Source organism: Antechinus flavipes, chromosome 2, assembly GCF_016432865.1.
Source record: "Antechinus flavipes isolate AdamAnt ecotype Samford, QLD, Australia chromosome 2, AdamAnt_v2, whole genome shotgun sequence".
NCBI lineage: Eukaryota > Metazoa > Chordata > Mammalia > Dasyuromorphia > Dasyuridae > Antechinus > Antechinus flavipes.
In genome coordinates, this window is record NC_067399.1 from 365515059 (window position 1) to 365538291 (window position 23233).

Genomic DNA, 23233 nt, shown 5'->3' on the forward strand with positions numbered 1-23233 from the left:
ATAATATTTTAAAATTTTTTTAAAATTTCTGGCACATACTATAAGGATGATAATTCTGGCAGATATAAAAAGGATTAGAAAGAAAAGAAGAAAAACAAATTCATATAATGAAGGAAAATAAATTCCTATATTGGGCAATGTGAAAAAAGTCCTTTTTCTGTAGTGTCAAGGAACTGGAAACTGAGTGGATGCCCATCATTTGGAGAATGATTGAATAAGTTATGGTATATGAATATAATGGAATATTATTGTTCTATAAGAAATGATGAGCAAGCTGATTTCAGAGAAGCCTATAAAGATTTACACAAATAGATGCTGAGTGAAGTGAGCAGGACCAAGAGAACATTGTACACAGTAACAACAAGATTATGTGATAATCAATTGTGATGGATTAGGCTCTTTTTCAACCACATGGTAATACAAGGCAATTCCAATAGACTTATTATGGAAAGTGCCATCCATATCCAGAGAGAGAACTATGGAGACTGAATGTGGATCAAAACATAGTATTTTCTCCATTATGTTGTTGTATTTTTGCTTGTTTTTTTAATTCTTTTTTTTTTCCCTTTTGATCTGAATTTTTTTGTGCAGCATGACAAAAGGGAAATATGTTTAGAAGAAATCTATTTCTTTGAATTGCTATATTGAATTGCTTGCTGTCTTGGGGAAGAGGTGGGAGATGGAGGGAGAAAAACTTGAGACACAAGATTTTGCAAAGGTGAATATTGAAAACTATCTTTGCATATATTTGGAAAAAATAAAATACTATTGAAAAAAATACTATCTCAACAAGCCTGGAAAATAAATGCTGTCCTCATTTTATAGGTGAGGAAAGAAATGTGGAAAGAGGTTAATTCAGTTGCTCAGAGCCACACTCAAGTAAATGTCACTGCATGTCAAGTAGATGTCACTCCCAGACTTCAGGGCCAGAAGTCCATTGAATAACATCTACTAACTGTGTGGCTCTGGAGTAACTTACTTAACTTCTTTCTACCTTTGCTTTGCACCCCATGATCATTTTCTTTTAAAACTCTAACAGCAAACCTTTGAGTTAGGGCAGACAAACTAGCTCAAACTAATCCCAACTGTAGGCCTGTGAAATGATTAAATATTTGTTTTTCAGTACTAACATAAGCCTCTTAAACCTGAATCCCTTTTGAGTCAAAATGGGAATTTAGGGAAGCCTCATAGGAATGCCTGGAATTCAGGAAGTAGAATCTGAGGCAAGGAAAACTGCTTTCATATCCTCTAACCCTGAGAAAAGCCTCAGACCTGAGGGAACATTTAGACTGCATCAAGCTACTCAATTGTGCAATAACCAGTCTTAGCTCTCAGTCAAGAATTTAAAAGAGTATTCAACATGTAAAGGACTGCTTGCCATCTAGGGGAGGGGGTGGAGGGAGGAAGGGGAAAAATCGAAACAGAAGTGAATGCAAGGGATAATGCTGTAAAAAATTACCCTGGCATGGGTTCTATCAATAAAAAGTTATTTAAAAAAAAAGAATTTAAAAGAGTAATTGCTGATCATAGGAAAGTTCACAGGGGTTGGGAGAGATGGGATTAGAGGAACTTCATTATATCTGGGTTTATTTCTAGCTGACAATGAGCCCAATATGTTCTTGTGCATCCCCTCATCCTTATATCTTTTAACTCTCCTCATGATTCAGTCTATTCTCAAAATCTTTCCTGCAACTCTTCCAGCTTGAATTTATACATTTTTAAGATCTTGAATTTAGTGAGGGACTCAGAAATCCAACCCCTCCTCTATTTCTGCCATTTCATTTATGACAGAATTAAGGACCAGAAAGTACAAGAGGTAAAACTGTCAATCAAGTTCAGGTCTGACTCCAAATCTAATTAATATTTGTTTCAAAGTACTGAATTGCAAAATCAATAGTAGCCCTATGGGTCCTTTCCTATCTTCCCTCAGTTCTCACTGGGGTACAACTGGCTCTTTAGTCCATAAAAAGTTGCCCTTCTCTCTTTGCCTCCCTCTCATTATCCAATCAAAGCATAAAATGCTAGCTAGCAAACAAGCAAATGCTAAATATTCTCCCAGAAACAGCTAGAGTGTGTTAGCCTATGGTTCTGTTGAGCTATGGAGCTGTGTTCTGTTGAGTGAGGCAGACAGTTTTTCTAATGAGAGAAAATTTTGTTTGCATTCTTAACCAAATAATAGTTAGGGCTTGCAAAGATGTTATTAAGAGAACACTTTCCCTATATGGTTTCTTGAATGGAGGGTCAGCAGAGGATTGGCTAATAATCTGCTTCATTATTACTTATAATAGATCTAAATAAATAGATCATGAAGATCTCTTACAGGTCATCTAGTTCAAACTACTGCAGAATTCCTTCCAACTTGACATTGAGACATTAATGAACACTCAGGTTTTTTAATGCAATAATTTTTTTTTATTTGAAAAATATATTATTTTTTTCAATTAACAAAATCTCTCTCCCATTTTTCCATCCCATTAAGAAAAATAAAAATGAATTTTTAAAAACAATCTGTATAATCAAGTAAAAATAAATCCCTGCATTAGCCATTTCCAAAAAACATATTTCCTTTTATGTAAGCTGAGTTCTTCATCTTTCTTCTCAGAGAAGAATAGCATGTTTCATCATTGATTCTTTGGAATTGTGATTATTTATTTTTTTATGCTATTCTTCTGGATAAGATGAAGAAAGGCTATTTATTACAGTGAACAAATTTTTCCCGTCTCACAAAATCACTTATATTTACAATGTTTTTGTTATTTTATAAATCATTCTCCTGGTTTAGCTTACTTCATTCTGTATAAAAGTTTTTCCAATTTTTTTTTCTGAAACTGTCTCCATCATTTTTTAGAGTTCCCCCATTATTTTTCATTTACTATATTTTGTACATGGTGATTTGCTCATAAGGAAGTATAAAAGATTTTGCTAAATCCTTTGCTGTTCCAAGTTGGCTATGTCTACAGCTAGTAATGTTGTCAAAAAAGAAAATAAGATAATTTTGTTATGGCCTGTTCATAAAAGTCTTCCAAGTTTTATCTGAAATTGTCCACTTTATAATTTCTTGGGGGATTATAAATAATATTTTATTACATTCATATGACATATTTAGTTTATCCATTTCCTAAAAGGATAACCTTAGTTACCAATTTTTAGCTAAAATAAAAAGAACTGCTCTAAAAATATTTATACACATAGATCTTTTTTTAGCCCTAGAAAATGTTCTTTTGGAAATGATATAGCATGAAATAAATAAATTAACTCGGGTAGTGTATTATTTTTATTGTATTGACTTAACCTTTTCTTGTTGTTCAGTTGTTTTTGGTTGTGTCCAATTCTTCATGACTCCATTTGGGGTTTCTCGGAAAACATGTTGAGTGATTTGTCATTTCCTTCTCTAGCTCATTTTACAGATGAGAAACTGAGGCAAATAGGGTTAAGTGACTTGCATAGGAATACATGATTAGTAAAAATTTACTATATTAAGGAAAGATATACTTATTCTAATATTTTTAAAGTTTTTAATAGAAATAACAATTGTATTTTATCAAAAGCCTTTTCAGCATATGTGTATATATATATATATATCTGTTCCCAATTAATGCAAATAATGAAACATATTAATTCAAATTTGTAAAGTGTATTTCTATTGGGCTGAAACCAAAGATTATATTTTACATAATTATAACTTTAAATAGAATAATAATTAACAGGATAACTCCATGGAATTCTTTATTCATAGTAACTGGAACCTCATTGTAATCATATCATTTTTATTATTTATATCATTAACATGGTTTATTATATTTATAAGCATTCCTAATTTTGAACCAAGCTCATATTTTTGGTATAAACCCAATCTGATTATAGTATAAAATCTTTCTAATATCTTGTGTTGGACTACTTGATAATAATTTATTTAGAGTTTTCCATCAATAATCATTGTTGATATTGGTCTAAAGTTTTATTTCTCAACTTTGTCTCTCATTTATTTATCAATAAATATAGAAAAAGATTGGTAGAGTATCTTTTTTTCTTATTATTGAAAACCATTTACATTGTGTTGTAATACTTTAAATGGTTAACAGAATTCACTCAAGAACTTCTTTGTTTTCATTCATGTTTTTTTTTCCATTTCTTTTCCAATATAGGATTATTTAAATAGTCTTTTCTTTTGTAAATCTGGTAGAATATATTTTTTGCAAGTATTCTTCTATTTCTTCTAAGTCATAAGTTTTGTTAATATAACTGGGCAAAAAAGTAGTTATACTTTCTTTTTTTCAAGTTATTATGAGTTTTCTTTTTTCTTTTTATATAAATAATATGATTTTCCTATCTCTTTTTAAAATCAGATTAGCTAACTGTTTATTTAAAAAAAAGACAAATCACCAATTTTATCTATCAATTCAGTGTTTTCAAAAGAAATTTTCAGAATTTTTACTTTCTCATTTAGTTGGGAATTTTGACTTGTCATTTAAATTTTTTAATCACATAACTTACTGATTTTTCTCTCTTTTGTTGATGGAAGTATTTAGAGATATTTCCCTCAAAATTACTTTAGTTGAATACCATCAGTTTTGGTAAATTTGTTTTGCTATCTCATTAATGTCATTTTTTGAATAAAATTTTCTACTATTTCCATAATTTGTTCTTTGACCCACTGGTTCTTTGATATTTTGCTATTTGGTTTCTTTTAAGTACTTTTAAGCTATTTTCCAGGGCCTTTTATTGAATGTAATTTTTATTGCATTTTGATCTGTAAATGATGTGTTCAGTATTTCTTTAGCTCTATATTTTCTGCCCCAATATGTGGTTAATTTTTATAAAGCAGAGAAGAATGTATATTTTTTTCCCAAAATTTTTTTCCCCAATTAGTAACTGCTGAATATCTTATCTTTAAGTTTGAGGTTCTATTCAAGTCTTTAACTATTTTCTTATATATCTTTAGGTTAGAATTGAATAGTTTTTTAAAGTGGCACATTGTTATAATATATAAAGTGGCATTATTGTTATACTATCTCTTTTTTCCCTTTAAGTAACTTTCATATATTTAACTGCTGTGTTTTTGGATTTACTTATTTGTAGTGATATGGATCCATTATTTACAGTGCCTTTAAGCATAATTCAATTTTCTCGCTTAACTCCTTTTACCTTTTCTTTTTTTTTTTTTTTTTACTGTAGTTTATTTAAAATAATGATTAATACCTCGGCTTTTTGAGTTTAGCTGAAGGATAATAGATTTTTCTTTAGTACCTCCCGTGAATCTTTCTATTTCAATTGCAATTTTCATAAACCACATATTGTTGTTGTTGAGTCACTTCAGTTGAGTTTAGCTCTCAATTACCCCATTTGAGGTTTTACCATTTCCTTCTCCAGCTCATTTTGCAGATAAGGAACTGAGGCAAACAGGGTTAACCTAAGGTCAGATATTAACTCAGGTCTTCCTGAGTTAACTCTAAGGGCAGTGCTCTATCCATTGCACCACTTAGCTGCTTAACCATATATGTCAGATTCTATTTTTCAATCTATTCTGAAATCATTCCATTTTGAGGGTGAACTCATCCCATTTACATTATCAGTTAAGACTGTTCCTTGTGTATTTCATTTCATCCTGTCCTCTAGTCTTTTCACCTTTCTTTATTCTGACTTCTCTATAAATAAGAAAGTGGTAGAAAAGAGGCAAATTGCCTGATACATGTGACTCTATAAGTGAAACAGCTTGCTTCCTCTGTTATAGCTTTTCTCCTCTCCCTTCCCTCCTGATGCTACTTTTTTCTTTTTCTTCCTTTTCCTTTTAACTTCCATCTTCATTTTCCTTCCTCTAACATTGGAGGGTTTTTTGCTTGCAACCATTCCCTTACATTTTAGATCCTCCCTCTTAGACCCACCTTTACTCTCCCTGTTATGCCCTGAATTATTATGCCCTGAATAAAATTATTATACCCCTCCTTTTTTCCTTGCCATTAGAAGTGCGAGAATTGAATCAAAAAAGAAGCCTTGAAATACCATTGAGTCATAAATGCCTTATCTCAATCCTTGTTAGGATAATTCCCTCTCCATTTGAGTATTGCCTTACTGTTTCCTGCCCTCCACCTTCTCATCTTGACTTTTATCCTGTCAGGACTAAATTATGATCCTTTCCTGGAATTATGATTTGTCCACTCATCCACTGTCCTCGCCCCCCCTTACCTGCCTTTGTTGCCCTATAAGCTATTTGCAAACCCTAGTTAGCTATAAAGGTTCCCGACTTAAGTCACTCGGGGCCAAGTGATTTTTGAACATGAGTTCGATTTGGTCGGCTAGCCTAAACTCTCCACAATTAAAATATTAAAAACCAATCTCTGTCTTGCCTCAGTTTCTCTGGCATTACACCCTTGTCCTTATTCCCTCCTAATCTTCCTTCTGAATTTAAATTTCTATATTACTATTTGTGTGTGTGTATCTGTATAAAATTGCATTCAATTTTCTTTAATTTATTCAAATGAAAGTGAGATTCATGGCATACTTGCTGCCTTACCCTTTCTTCTATAACTATATACTCTTCATATTATACACTTCTCTTATATAATCATGGTTTCCCCCCATTTATCCCAAGTTCAATTTTGTTTCTCTTATTTTTATCTTCTAAGACATTAAAACAAAATTACACATAGACACACTATCATTTTAAATTTTCTTTGTGGCCCTTCAGCATATTGGGATTATGAGAAGACCTTTGCTCCTTATCTTCCTATAAACATATGAATAAAACCTTCCTATATATTCCTTTTCAATAAACAAATATATGTAGCATTCTATCTTTCTTTTGGTGTCAGCATTACCTTTCCAAATATCCATGTAGCTCTGGACTTTTTAAAAATCAGAAATGCTTGAATGCTTCTATTCATCCTTTCTTTTATATATTAGACTTAGTTTTGCTGAAAGGATTATCCTTATTTGTAAACCTTTATCTCTTGGAATAATATCATATTCCAAGTTCTCCACTCCTTTATGTGATAGCTATTAGGTCTTATGTAATAGTTATTATAATTTCTTGGTATTTGAATTCATCTTTTTTGGCTGCTTGTAGTAATTTTTATTTACTTGGAACTCAGAATTTTGGCTATAATGTTCTGGGAATTTTTATTTTGGATTTCTTTCTGGAAGTGACTAGTGGTGATGATAATAAAGATGATGATGTTACCATATTTCACCTAGGCTGAATGTATAGGGACCACTAATAGACCAGATACCATTACTGATTGGTATAATCTTTCCCTCATGTTTTGAGTATGAACTAATTCTCCTTCTGCTATTTAGGAAATCTGATGCCAACCTGCCCTTTCTTCTCCCCATGGCTAGCCATACTCACTGAAGGACAGAACACCCAAGCTCAAGGGATATCATAGTCTCAGCTTCTTTGGCATCAGGGAATAATGTGTATGGCTGGTGAATTCTTTCCATTTTCAATTTGTCCTCTAGATATGAGTTTCAAGTTAATTTCGTTTATGATTTCCTGAAATATGGTATTCAGACTTTTTTTCTGATCATAGTTGACTAATTAAATCATTCTTTATATTATATTACTTAGATTTACAAAATTTTAGATAACAAATTTTGATTGGTTTTGTTTTGATATTTTTTGTTGTATTGTTGAATTAATGATTTTTCTTGGCCTATTCTAATTTTCAGTGCACTCATTTCTTGAGTGAAGCCATACTAATTTTCTTTGCTATTTTTTCCCTTCCTTCTTTGAAAATCTATATCTTTTGTTTTATTTCTTTGAGGTACTTCTATTGTTCAAGTGTCCAGGACATTTTTCTCCTCTAAGGCTTTACTGGGATTTGTGGAGTCTCTATTATCTTGGGATTTATTTTCTGGAAGTCCTTCAAACTATACTATGTTCTCATGATGGTCAGAGTTGCCTCTGTTTCTTCAAGGGGTAGGAAGGAAGGGACGTGGGTTAAGTGAAACTCTTCAATTCAGTGACCAGGTTCTAGGAAGTCTACCAATTTAGACTTCTCTTTAAAGAGAGTCCCAAGATATTCCTGGTCTCCTGCCTTTCTGCTTCTGAGGGCTTATTCTTATTCTGGATTTCCACCATAGGCTTCAGGGATTATTCAGGTTAGATTTTGTTTAGGACCTTTCTCCTATAGCTAGGGCCACTGATGCCCACAGGACCTTGTTCAGAATGTTCTGACATGCTCGCTCTGTTAGCCTAGAGCTGGCTTGGGGCTTTGCTGTAACTAGGAAAGCCTCAGATCTATTTCCTGGAGTGCCTCACTGGGCCACTCAGAATATCCCAAGACTGCTCCCTCCAGAGATGGGTGTATGCTGGGTTTAGGACTCTTCCTGGCTTGGATAGAGAGTGCTATACTAGGTGGGCCCTAGAATACCCCTAAATCACTTTCCTGTAATCTCGAGCCTCAGAGAAAACTTTGGTTTGACTGTTTGGTTGGGTACTTTAGAATTTGGGCAAGAAGGGCTTCTCTAGTTTCTCTAGCCAAGATTTCCAAAGGATTTATGAGGCCCATCTGTGAATTCCTGAATTAGGAGAGTCTAGGGGTCTAAAGTGATTCTTTCTCTGGTCTACCAGAATGCATGTGTAAGTCCACAGAAATTCCTCCATATTCTAGAACACTACAATCTGCCTAAATTTCCTAGAATCTGTTTCTCATAACCTGCCCTCCATAAGGTCATAGACTCTGGTGCTAATTCCTTTTTAGCATCACAAACCAATTCCATAATAATTCACATTCTAGAATTTTAGTTGAAATTGAAATCAAATTCTCTGATATGTATATATAGTATGTGTAATTGCTTCTCTTCTTTTAAAAATGGAGACATTTGATAACAATTTGATGACATTAAAACAAGGGAAAAAGGAGATAAAGATACATTCTAACAAATTTATGTGGTTGCCAGTCACATTATTTACTTACTTATACTTATTTCTGATTATATAGGTTCCCATCTGGTACAACTTACAGCTATGTCCTATTTTGTGTGAATAATGAACACCATGAATTAGTCATATGTATTAAAACTCACACTACTGGAAATTATGATTATATAAAATATGGTGATTGGTTCTAGTTCAGTGGAAATATGCTGGGCCAATTTGAATACCGTGATCACTTCATGAGATTTATTATATATTGCAAGATTTCTCAAAAAAATGGTTGAAATTTGCATCGCATTTATATAGTTTTCTTAAAAGTCTCAAAAAATAGCTCCAGTGAGTCTAGGAATGTTTATGATAAACTTGTATCACAAAGGAGATACCTTTTGAAGAAGAAGTTGAACTGTATAATCTATGAGATCCCTTCAAAGGATCTCTTCATAGTTTCAGAGGTAAAAGGGACCTTTGAGGTCATCTTGTTTAGCCCCTCATCTTACAGATGATGAAATTGAATCTCAGAAAGGATAAAAGACAGGTAGTAAGTAGCAAACTCATGGATAATGAATAAATTGGCTGTAGAATCTATCAGCTCATTAAATGCACAGGAATATAATTTGTATGACTTCAGTGATTTTCTTTCTTATCTTGAATTGCAATACAATGTTACTCATTTTTGTTGTTTCTTGTATTCCAAAATTATTTACTCTTGGTGAGGAAAATAGAAGCAAATTAAATGCTGGGTAGATTTGATATTTTCTTTCATCTGCTATCATTCATTCCCAAGTTGGATGCTTTCTTTGATCCTTCCCCTTTTTCCTCAGTTAATTAGAATAATTCTTTTTTTTTTTTTTGTCCTCAATATCCCCAGCACCAGCTCATTCTGAGCATATTAGAATCTCAGTTCAGTTCTTACCGGACAGCACTACACTTCTGTATTAATAGTCTATTGACTACCCTTGTACCCTTGTAAATCTTCTATTTATGTTTTTCCAACTATGAGATTTGGGGATGCTGGGATCTGGCCTTGACTTGGTTCTGACTGTTACAACCCTTCAATTATATGAAGTCATTTGAATTTAAGCAGCACTAATTAGCACACAAGTGGACTGCAAGGGGCAACTATTAAACCAGCTCTTACAAATTCACACTGAAGTAGCCTATAATTAAGTCCCAAACTATTTTTCCCATGTCTTTCCGCTGACACACAAATCAATAGCTCCATATAAAAATAAAATATAAAATTGTGATCACTTTCATTTTTCATTGCCTTGATTGAGCTGAAATTGAAAATCAATATGATTTTACCATTAAGTTTGAGCATCTTTGAGGGTAAAGTGGAAGTGGGAAGACCACAATGTAACAGGCATAAAAGAGGTTTTATTTAGTGAAGAGAAGAGATGTGACATTAAAATATATCATAGAATATGTCTCTATTCTTTTAAGGGCACTATTTGGTATCAAAAGAAATTGACTTGGATGATAGGACTTTTATGTAAGTTGGGACTGAGCATCCTCATAGTTTATTCAAAGAGTAAGATTAGAAAGTTGTTCAGAAAGCTGAGTTCTAGAAATATATGTTTTATTTACAGTAATGTGAGCATGATTTTTTGGGAATAGCAGTGGATTAGCGTCAGGAGACAAACTTAATTCCCATACCTAGCTCTGCTTCTGATGTTTTGTGCTTTGACATTATGCTTTGCCTATATACTTCTATTTTCCTTTCTGTTTTTTGAGTTTTCTTTTGTGTGTGGTTTCTCCCCACAACCCTCTCTAACCCTGCCCTCCATTAGAATATAATCTATTTGAAGGCAGGGACTGACTCCTTTTTGCTTGTGTTAGTTATCATTAGCACTTTTGTAAAATGCCTGACATATGGTAAGTCCTTAATACATGATTTCCTTCCTTCCTCTCTCCCTCCCTTCCTTTCTTTCTTCTTACTTTCCTTCCCTCCTTCTTTCCTTCCTTCCTTCCTTCTTTTTCTTATTTTCTACCCCCATTTACATAAATATGATAATTGAACCTATGAGAGTTGACCAAGGGAGAGAGTGTAAAGAGAGAAGACACTCTATTGGGCTTGGATTCTTCTCTTATCTCTTGTATTCTTTGCCAGTTTTCACTGGTTCCTCTTCTTCCTTCTCACCCTTAACTTTAGATGGTTTCCAAGTTCTCTAATCTTAACTCTCATTCATTTTCCTTCCCAGCTGCAATCCAGAACATACATCAAAAGGTAAAATTACTAATTGCTCTGCTTCATAGTAAGAAAGAGGAATGGGGTCATTCCAGTTTCCAAATTCTAATGATCTTAAGGGGTTCACTGTAACATCAGGAAATTTCAGAACCAAGAAAGTGACCTATCTAACCTTTTCAAACCAGGCATCTAATTTTTGCAGCCAGGCTTTTAAACCTGACAATTCTGTTCATTTATGAGTTTGGGGAAGGGATTTGGTTAAACTAAAACTTCAAAACATTGTAAAAACCTAGTTTATCAAGCAATTTTGAGAGCACTGTTTCATACAAGGTCATTTCAAGGTTTCAACTAAATCTTGTTTAGCTGGTGGGTCAAATACCAACTAGATCTGGTTTTAGCTTCTTGAAATCTGCTTTAGGAAAAAGTTGAGGATGAACAGAAGGGATTTCCATATTTTCTAGCCTTTTTCAAGATACTGAGTTGGCAAGAACCTTCAAACATTTTTTAAATTCTTTATTTATTGTCATAAATTCAAAACTGCAGCCTAGAAGCAGTCAATAATAGGAAGAAATCGAAAGGGCCTTCTAACTTAATTATAAACCCAAATAATCTTAAAAGTTTTACTACTAGAGACTTTTTTTTTTCCTGTTTTTTAGTTAATCAATAATGGCCAACTATTTGTGACTCCATTTGGAGTTTTCCTGGCAAAAATCCTAAAATGGTTTGCTATTTCCTTCTCCAGATCATTTTACACATGAGGAAAGATTATGTGACTTGTCCAGAGTCACATAACTACTATCTGAGGCTGGATGTAAACTCACAGCCTTCTGACTCCAGGCCCAGCATTCTATCCACTGTTTTATTTAGCTGCTAGAGACACTCTTGACAAAACTCATTTCAAAACACTGCAACCTTATTCATTACTATCCATCTGGACTTAGAGAAAAATCACATGAGAAAAGGTATACATTCCAGAAAGGAATTCTTGATATTAAGAAAAAAACATTTTCTAAAATACCAAACATTTACAAAAGTCCCTCAGAAAATGTATCTCTATCCTTTTTTGTTTTTTGCAGAGATAGGAACTATGGGTATTGAATTTGCATATACCATCAGAATCAGGTAATATGTTGTGTAGATTTACTGAATTGTTCCTAATCTCATCTACTCCTCCCCTTTTTCCTTTAGCATTTGTTAAAAGAATTGGCTCTCTGCATTGGGGAAGGGAAATATTCAGAGATGACAGTGATATAAAAACAAAAAGTATCAATAAAATAAAAAAGAAAGCTTCAGATTATCCCTAGAATCCAAAAGGAACATATTGAAAAATCAAATCCTATGGTGCATTGTGGGAGGCTATGACACCTCAGTTTTCTTAAGAACATCATTCTAATAATCTAATTCATCACAAAGCTACTTCTGTTTCTCAAACAACAAACCCTCAACCAACACTCTTCAGAAAACAGGAAGACCATCTCCTACCTTTTCAGTCTCTGAAATGTCTCAGGGAAGGGAGACATCAAAATTTGTTATTGGACAGATACAATTCTTCTCTTTATAAAGGTTCATGAGCAGCCGGAGAGCTGCACTTGTACAGGGGGAAGAGCCCTCACAACATTTTGAGAATGAAAGGCCCTTGGATGCCGCTGCGAGTGCCTCTGTACAAATCCAAAGAGATTGCAACAGACTTACTGTTCTGAGATGCACTGGCTACTCCTTAGAATGTGTCCTCTGTCTATGATCCAACCAGTGCAGAGTTGAGAGGAAATCTGGCTCAAATTTGGGCTCAGAAAAGTTCTTAGTAAAGAACTGTTGGCTACAGAGGACCCTGCCTTCTTCCCCATCTGCAAACAGTTGGAAGGAGTTAAGCTTGGCTAACGTGAGTTTAGCCTGCATTTGAGACCTCACTGATGCTGCCCAAGACTGTAACCCTGGCTGTGCTGGACTTATCTTGAGCAGATGGGCCAGGCATTCTCTTTCTTCTGCTCCTTTAAAAGGGCATGCTTTCACTGCTGGCAACATCTGGGGCTAAATGATAAATGCTTTTTAACACTTTCATTCGGAAGCACATTGGAAATTTAACAGCTCCCTATTGGCAAGAATGAATGAGTACAAAAATATTCAATTGGGTAATTTTAACAGACCTTTCCCAGCTATTTCAACTGAGCAGGAAGCACGATGATTTCTACATCAACAAGAGAGAGGCAGAATACAACAGGAAGCAGAGTTAATGAAGATGAGCAGGTAACTGAGCTCCGCAAAATTGATGCGCTCCTCAAAGAAAGATAAAATGGGACCTGAGAAAGCCGCTTAGAGAACTCCTTAGTTTGCTTAGAGAGTAAAACTGCTTATGTGTCAGGAGAGGCCCAAGATTCTTCAGCTTTTAACAAGACTATCAGTCTTCAGTCTACAGTCTAAATTTGAGAAAAAGTCTATCAGGGGCAGGTATACTTTTGGTATTATTTGGTCTAGGGTTGAATTGAACTTGAGATGGTTTGAATGTCTTTATTCTGAACATCTGAATCCCAACTTTTCAGTCTTAATCAAGAAAGGGGGTAATAATGAAACTCCAGTTTCAGTCCTCATGACTTTTTCACTAGTTTGCAGTTTTGTCAGAATTTTTCAAGACAACTGGGATCTATGAAGATGCAAACTAAAGTGCCAAATAAATCAGCTATTCTCAAGCTTAATCCAGCATGACCTTCCCATTTCCCCCCATCCCCTCCCCAGCACCCTTTCCCTGAAGGAGCTCTGTCTGAGATTTATTTGTCTAGGTTAAGAAAATCATGCTTTGATAATATGGAAATGTTTAGAAGAATTGCATATGTTTAACCTATATCAGCTTGCTTGCTGTCTTGGGGAGGAGAGAGAGAGGAAAGAGAAAATTTTGAAATACTAGGTTTTGCAAAGGTGAATGTTGAAAACTATCTTTGCATGTATTTGGCAAAATAATATAACTATTAAAAAAAAAGAAACTGATGCTTTACTTGATGGAGGAGGGGAGAAAAGAGAGCTGAATAATGTTTGCATATTTAAACTAAATTAACTAGAATTTTCTAAACTACACAGTGTTAAAACAGAAATTCATTAATTTCTTGGCCTTAGGGAAATAAATATTCCTCCTATGGTGAATTTATGCTTCATCAGTGTCAAAAGGGCTGCACACCCCCATGGTCTATTAGTTATCTGACTGTTGTTCAAGGGTCTCCAGGGATAAGTGTTATTTGTCTCATTTTTAGAGCCATAAAAATGCAGACTGTGCAGAAATAGACTGGGAAAGCTAAGAATATTAAACCTCAATGTCCAGCCATAAAGTATTTACATATTCCCTGTATGTAGATAGGCACATATAAGAACATATAGAATAGATTGAAGGTAATCTTAAAGGAGAAAGCATTAATAAATGAAGGATGGGGAGAAAAAGAATAAGGAGAGGTGGCCAACTAGGAAAGGCCTCCTACAGAAGGTGGTATTTGAAACATATATTGAAGGAGCCAGGAGTTTTCAAAGGTAGATTGAATAGACAAAGTGTTCCAGACATGGGGGACAGCCAGAACAAAGACATGTAGAATGGAAATAGAGCCGTGTATGTAAAGAACAGTAAGTAGATCAGTATGACCTGACTATAGTACACATGAAGGAAAATAATGTGTAAGAAGACTGGAAAAATAGAGGCCAGCTTGTTAAGAACTTTAAATAATAAATCCTGGAGTTTTCATTGTACCCTAGAAACAACTGGAGGTCATTAGAGTTTATTGAGTAGGGGACTACACAACATGATCAGACTGACATTTTAGGAAAATCACTTTGGCAACCATGTAAATGGATCACAATAGAAAAAGACTGGAAGCTGGGTGTCCTGTTAATAGATGATTGTTATAGTCCAAATGAAAGGTAATGAGAATCTCAATCTGGGTAGAGGCTGTGTGAGTAGAAGGAAGGGGTACATTTAAGGAATGCTGTGGAAGTAAACATGGCAAGATTGGCAATTGATTAGATATATGGGATAATTGAGAAAAACATAGATGTCAAAGTTTTCAAATTTGTAGAGCCCATAACCCATAAATGGCTTGAGAGAAATTCATATGAAAAAAGGATTCGGGGGTGTTAATGAAATCCAAATATAAGTAAACATTAGGATATGACAGCCACAAAGCTATTTTGATCTTAAGTTATGCTGAAAGTTATACCAAAAAAGATATGTGGGATAAATGATAGTAGAGACTTGAAGATGACACTGAGATTGTGAACCTGGTAAACAGGAGGATGATGGGATCCTGAATCATAATTGGGAAGTTCAGAAGAAGGCTGAGTCTAGGGAGAAAGATAATGAGTTGTTTTAGACATGCTGAATCTGAAAAGTCTATGGGATCGTCATCTTAGAAATATAATAACTGAATCCAGGGGAGCTTAGAAAAGAGTAGGAGACACCAAGAGTAAATGGCTTCTTCAAGATTAGTTCCATTCTGATGTGCTCATCTCTTCACTAGAGTGGAATTTTTATTGTCTTAAATTATATCTTTTTATATGAATAATAAAATATACCAGGAGAAAAATTAAAGCCATTTCTAGTCATATGAAAAAAAAATGCTCTAAATCACTACTTATTAGAGAAATGTAAATTAAGACAACTCTGAAGTGCCACTTCACAGCTATTAGATTAGCTAAGATGACAGGAAAAAATAATGATAAATGTTGGAGGGGATGTGGGAAAACTGAAACACTAATACATTGCTGGTACAGTTGTGAACTGATCCAACTATTCTGGAGAGCAATTTGGAACTATGCTCAAAAGGCTATCAAACTATACAAACCCTTTGATCCAGCAGTCTCTCTATCATTTCTGTAGCCCAAAGAGATCATAAACAAAGGAAAAGAACCCATATGTGCAAAAATGTTTGTAGCAGCCCTTTTTGTAGTGGCAAGGAACTGGAAATTAAGTGGAGCCCATCAGTTGGGGAATGGCTGAATAAGTTATGGTATATGAATGTAATGGAATATTATTGTTCTGTAAGAAATGATGAACAGGTGACTTCAGAACATGGAAAGACTTGCATGAACTGATGCTGAGTGAAGTGAGTAGAACCAAGAGAACATTGTAAACTGCAACAATAAGATTATGTGATGATCAACTGTAATGGACTTGGCTCTTTTCAACAGTGAAGTGATTCATGGCAATTTCAATAGACTTGTGAGGAAAAGAGCCATCTACATCCAGAGAGAGAACTATGTAGACTGAATGAGGATCAAAGCATAGAATTTTTATTTTTTGTTGCTGTTGTTAGTTGTTTGCTTGTTTTTTTCTCTTTTTTTTCCTTTCACTTTTTTTTTGGTTGTTTTGTTTGTTTATTTTTTTGCTGAGGCAAATGGGATGAAGTGACTTGCCTGGGATCACAAGGTGACCAGATTTGAACTCAAGTCCTCCTGACTTGAGGACCGGTGCTCTATCCACTGCCTCTTCCTTTCTACCTAGCTGCCTCTTCTTTCACCTTTTGATCTGATTTTTCTTGTGTAACGTGATGAATATGGAAATATATTTAAAAGAATGGCACATGTTTAACCTATATTGGATTGCTTTCTGTCTATAGTAGGGAATGGAGGGCAAGAAGAGAGGAAAATTTGGAACACAAGGTTTTACAGAGGTGAATGTTGAAAACTATCTTTGCATGTATTTGGAAAAATTAAAAAAAAACTATTTAAAAAACTTACAAAGTACAGCTAAGTTGCAGGTCTATATCAACTATAGGGATTTTCTACTGTGCTTAGAAAATCATAGCTCTAGACCAAGAAATAAACAAGTAAAAATTATTTTGTGGGTCAGTTGTCATTCATGGAAACACTCATTTTTGCTACATGTAAATGGGTATAAGATGGAGATACTATGTAAAAATGCATTACAAACTGAGAAGAGATTATAATGTTTTTCCTTACTCCTTAAAGAAAAAGAAGGAAATGATTGAGAAATACACAAATTTCAGGGAAAATTATGTCAAATATTTCCTCAAGTTTGGCACCTCCATTTATGTTAAAAAAAAAAAATAAAACAAACAAACAAAAACAAAACAAAACTGAATGCAGTTTTGGCTCCAACCTAGTATGGCCTCTTCAAAAATATACTCCCCTTCATCCATTCATCTGATAGAGAAGACTATTTTGTAAAAAAAAAAAAAAAAAAAAAATTCTTCACCTGTTTGTAGAATAACAGTCACTTCTGATCTTTTGTAATGATACACTAATGGAATTAATGCCTCTCAAAATCACATTTGGAAATTAAGAGCACCTGCAATGGCCCTAGGGATTGGCTATTTATGAGTTCCCCTCAGCAGTAGGCTCCTTAGTCCAATATTAAAATCATTACAATCAAATAACTGATATTTAGATAACACATTGAATTTGGCAAAAACTATTTAGGGTTATATTTCATTTGAACCTCACTACAATCCTGTGAGGTAAGTGCTACAGGTCTTATTCTCATCTCTATTTCATTAATGTAGAAACTGAGATTCATTAACAGTTAAGTGACATGTCCTTGGGCACATGATAGTTGATCACCAACGGAAAATTTTATTCTGGCTATAAGATAGCACTTTATTCATTATTCTGTGCTAGCACAGGTGGATAATACAGTGGTTAGAGTAATTAGGACTGGAATAAGGAAAACTCAAGTTCTAATCCAGACAACATTTTCCTAGCTATGTGATCCTGAGAAACCACACAACTTTAATTTTCTCACTTGTAAAATGAAGATAATAATAGCACATACTTCTCAACATTATTGTGAGTATCAAATAAGATATAACTGTGCCTGACACAGGGTACTTTATATGTGTTAGTTATTATTATTATTACATGTTGAACTAGATCTGTATCTCAAATGTGTCTTAGCTAAACTTAACCAAAAGGAAAAGGAAGCTTGTTTGTGTGACACCCTGAAGCAGTTAGTAAGCTGCAGAGAGGCTGAGAAAAACTTCATAACTCTAGAATTATCATTTATTTATTTATCAGTTTGTAAGGATTTAACATGAAGAGTAAGTATAATCTACATCAAATAGCTCACCATTTTAGGAATAAGGAAAAAGAAGGGAGGAAGAAAATTTTGGAACTCAAAATATTGTAAAAATAAATGCTAAAAATTGTCTGTATATATAATTGAAAAGTACAATGCTACTTAAAAAGATAAGACAAAAATAAAATAATACATATAATTTTATATTATCCAGCCCCAAAACATCCAAAACTATATCATTGTAGGAATAGATACAGAAAAAGTCACAATACTTATAGTAAGTACTTAATGCTAGTTTACTGGCTTATTTCCAGGTATTGAGAATACAAGGACAAAAGAAAGTAAGATCCCTTGCCTTAAAGGAACTTAATTCTACTATGTGGAAACAATATGTGAATATATAAATAAGTGATAATGCATAGAAAGAAAATATAAAGCAAATTGACTTTTTCCTATACTTGAACAGACTCTTTTCAGTTGTATAGTTAGAGATGGTGAGCGCCTTTTCACTGCAGGTGTTCAAATCAAGGCTGGATTTATCAAGAGTGTTATGGAAAGGATGAATGGATAATGGCTAGAGAGATGGATATTTCAAATGCTGAGAGACAGGGTAACCTAAGGTTCTCTAAAGGCCCTTTTAGTCAAGACTGAACACTTTTATGGCATCCCTTCTCTGAGTAGGGAAGGAATTTGAAGAGATGAATCTCAAGAGATCAGTGGAGAGGAATATCAGGTTTGATTTTGGAATGTAATTCCAAACACATAGCCAGCCTAAACCCAGGGTTTTTTCTCATTCAACTTTTACTTTCTTTTTTCTGGGATGAGGAAATGCAAGTACTGTTCTGCTTACTCATACCTTACTCATCATGGGAAGGTGAGGGAGGGAAAAAGGGCAAGGAAGGCCTCCAGCTATATTGCCTCCAAGTATATGATACCTGGGGCCAGAGATACCTGGAGCCCACAACCCCATGGATGTCAAACACACAGCTCCTTTGGTTCAGTCAAGTAAACTTCTTGTCCTAGAAATGCTTAATAAATCAGACTTCTTTGTTTATTAAGAATAGATCATGTCAACTCTGATGGATGTGGCTCTCTTCAACAATGAGATGATTCAAACAAGTTCCAATTGTTCAGTAATGAAGAGAATCAGCTACACCCAGAGAGAGAACTATGGGAAGTGAGTGTAGACCACAACATAGCATTTCCACTCTTTCTGTTATTGTTTTCCTTGCATTTTTGTTTTCCTTCTCAGGTTTTTTTTTTTTTTTTCTTTCTTTCTTTCTAGATCCGAGCTTTCTTGTGTAGCAAGATAACTGTATAAATATGTATACAAATATTGGATCTAAACATATATTGGATCTAACATATATTTTAACATATTTAACATATATTGGACTACCTGCCATCTAGGTGAGGGGGTGGAGGGAAAAGGGAAAAGTTGGAACAGAAGATTTTGCAAAGATTAATATTGAAAAATTACCCATGCATATGTTTTATAAATAAAAAGCTATAATAATAATAAAAAAGAATAGATCATGCATGGCTAAGATGACAGGAAAAGATACTGTAGGAGGGGATATGGGAAAACTGGGATACTAATATATTGTTGGTAGAGCCGTGAATGGATCCAACCATTTTGGAGAGCAATTTGGAACTATGCCCAAAGAGTTGTCAAACTGTTTATACCCTCTGACCCACCAGTTGGGAATGCAGATTGTGGAGGAATAACAAAATGATTTTGTGGTTAATTTGCAACTTAACAAGGTCATGATAAAACAAATATGATACATTTTATGCCTAGTAGTAGCAATTTGTTCTGCTTGCTTTGGGACTTGATCCTTTATTATTCTTGGAAGAAATGATTCTTGGGAAAGCAGAGGTGAGACTGCAATTTAAACATAGAAAGTGAAGGAGCTATATTTAGAAATAAAACTTTAACAAACAAATTTTAACATCCTAACAAAATGTGAAAGTCTAATAATTTCATCAAACATCTAAGGCCCATATCTTTTTTGTTTTTTTTTTAATTTAATTTTATTTAATAATAACTTTGTATTGACAGAATCCATGCCAGGGTAATTTTTTACAACATTATCCCTTGCACTCGCTTATGTTTCGTTTTTTCCCCTCCCTCCCTCCACCCCCCCCCAAGATGGCAAGCAGTCCTATATATGTTAAATATATTCTAAGACTCATATCTTTTTGTGAAATATTTATTATAGGACGCCCCTCTGTCAAACCAATTCTGAAGAACAGAATTTGGAAAAATTCTGAACTATGAAATATCAGGACTGGCAAAGAAATCAATAAAACCCACCCAAGCCATTTTCTTAATACTTTTAATACTTAATACAATCATTTATATATCTCCAGGGAATCCTTTCCTAGTTCCAAACTAATGTTTTAATTCCATTACAGTATGAGTTTACAACATAGCAAACATCTCCTCCTTATTGATAACGAGCAAAGACTGATATCTAAATAATGAAGCCAATTTCATTTATTTTAAAATTTGGGTTCCTTTTGTAGGGAGAGTAATTTGCTTTATAAAAAGAATATACTGTAGCAATGTGCTTTTTAGCTTGGGGAATATTCATAATAGTTTACCAATTGTCTGAGACCAAGGGATGATGAACCTAAGGGTTATGAACCAAGAACTAGGTTGAAACCTGGTTCTATTCCCTGTTTTCTATAGGACTATAGATAGATCATTTCACATTTCTGGACTTCAAAAGATAAAGATTAGGTAAAGGGATTAGTTCCTTTTAGCTATATATGTACAGCGTTTTGAAGAATCATTTTTAGGACTTGTAAGAGATTGCCCACAAGGCTTTTTCCCTCTTTGCTTGCATAATATATGGAAATCCCCCTAAATTATGAATATTGCTATTCTTAGTTAAGACTTAGAACACTGATAGGATATAAATTCCTGTTTTATTTTTATCTGTATGTTTAGCTACCATCATGGTACCAGGCACATGGTAGGCACTTAATAAATAATTGATAAATGATTGATAGACTGGAAAATATCCCGTCTATATGAACACAGCATACTTCCTAAAGGGATGTGCCAATGTCAAAGAGGAAAGGTGGGGCATGACTGTATTTTTTCTATTTTTAAATATACAAATATTTAGTACAAATAATACAAAAAATTTAATACAAAATTTAAAAATATATATGTACAATAAGTTTATATGGGAACCTGGTCATTCTGTAGTATTCCATTTTTATGGGAAATGTGTTTTAAATTACAAACAACTGATTTATAAACCATTTGTAAATAGGGCCTCAGGGAGGAAGGAGGGAGAGGGTAAAGAAAGGAGAAAAATGAATAAAATAAAATAAAATAAAAAGTGCATAGCAAAGTACAAAAAAATTTACAAAGAAGCAAAGATGGAAAGTTGTGAATACTTCTGTTTTGAATTTTCATTTCAAGAAAGCATATAAAATTCTTCTATTATTTTATATGCTTTCTTGAAATGAAAATTTATTGTTACATATTTTAAATCCTCTCAAGTTTTGCTGTGTACATGAATTTTTTTTCTTTTTCTGTCTTTTTTCTTTTCTTGTTTTTTTCTTTTGCTATTTTCTATTTAACTTTTAAATAAATACATGAAAAATTGGGCCTCAGTTTTCTCATTTGTCAAAGGAAGGACTTGGGATAGATGATTATTAATGTAAGTTCTAGCTTTAAATTCTATTATATATATATATATATATATATATACTTTATTTCTTTGATTTTTTTTTTATGTCCATGGCCTATGGTACAGTATCTTGCCATATTTGGGTAGCTAGCCTTAGTTATTTAAGAATATCTGTGGAAAATCTTGGCAAGTTGGAAAAGTGATTAATCCTGTGTGTGTTGTCTAAGAATCATCCCAGCTAAATTTTAAAATTTTAGCTACCAGAAACTTGTGTTCAATCATTTTAGTCATGTGGGACCCTTTGTGATATCTTTGGAATTTTCTTGACAGAGATATTGGAATTGTCATTTTCTTTTCTTGCTCATTTTATAGATGGGGAACCTGAGGCAGGCAGTAGTTGGAATGACTTGCCTAACAACTAGTTAATGTCTGAGGTCAGATTTTGACTCAGGAATATTCCTTTCTCCAGGCCTGGCACTCTATCCAGTAGACCACATAGCTAGTGAATTATTAATTTCTGCAGCTAGTTCAGTGTATAATGCTCTTGGGAGCAAGGAAAACCTGAAGTCAAATCCAGCCTCATATACTTATTAGTTGTTGTTGGAATCTTTACAAACTGTTAAGTCATTAGAATTGATAGAGACAATCATTATCTAATTTAGCATGTTTCAGTATCATTGATCTGATCTTACAAGGAGATGTTTTGGGTCAGAACCTGAAACAAGGTATTAAGTAGAACTAATTGATACAATGCTTGTGTTCACACCAGTACTCATTGGAGTTCACAAGTATGGGAGATTCACAAAGCAAACTTTGTAACTTTGTGAATTCACACCTCCCTTAGGTGTGCCTCCAGGAGGAGGAGTCAACCTTTGGGAGATGATATATAAGAAGCGGACTCAGTCGGAAGTTCAGCTGAATTTAGATTGAGGGGAGCGTCAAGTGAGTTCAGCCAGAAGCCCTCTCTGAGTGAGGAGTTTTACTTCGGAACATTGACTGGGGTCGGAGAGGAGCACTCTGGGAGATTTAGAGCCAGAAACCCTCTCTCAGAGGCAAGACAGATTCAACTTGGTGCTGGCTCTGGAGGCTGAAGAAAGCAGAGGCAGAAGCAAAGGACAAAGCTGCAAGAGCTCTTAGAACCAAGCAGAGAGATAGGCTTCAACTAACCGGGCTATTTTGGAAGGAGAAAATAAATGTTTGCATTTTTACCAGCTGGCTGCATTTGGGTGATTATTATCTTTGACTGAAACTAAGGCTGCCTCCAGAAAACCTCCCCGAGAAACCTGCTTTCTCCCAGAGAGAACCATCATATTATTATATTTTAAAGATGAAGAAAAACACCACAAGTTGTGTCTATCTTCCTAAGATTATTGTAAGAATAAGATAGGATAATTAATTGTAAGGTACTTTTGTAAATTTTTAAAGCTCTATGTAAATACTAGCTATTATTTATTTTTATCATGACACATATATCATAGTGACATATGTATATATTATAGTGACATATATGTATA

General features: G+C 34.0%; 1 protein-coding gene across 4 annotated transcripts in view; it reads right to left on the minus strand.

Annotated features, from left to right (window-relative positions):
* ACSL6 (acyl-CoA synthetase long chain family member 6) overlaps positions 1–23233 on the minus strand; it is a 140459-nt gene that overhangs the window by 90900 nt on the left and 26326 nt on the right. The window contains exon 1 of one of the 4 annotated variants that reach the window (XM_051978217.1): positions 12546–12685. The exons of the other annotated variants lie outside the window; for them this stretch is intronic. The gene's annotated coding sequence lies outside the window, so the exon portion shown is untranslated. Of the gene's footprint in view, positions 1–12545; positions 12686–23233 lie in introns of those variants that run through there. 4 annotated transcript variants of the gene reach the window in all.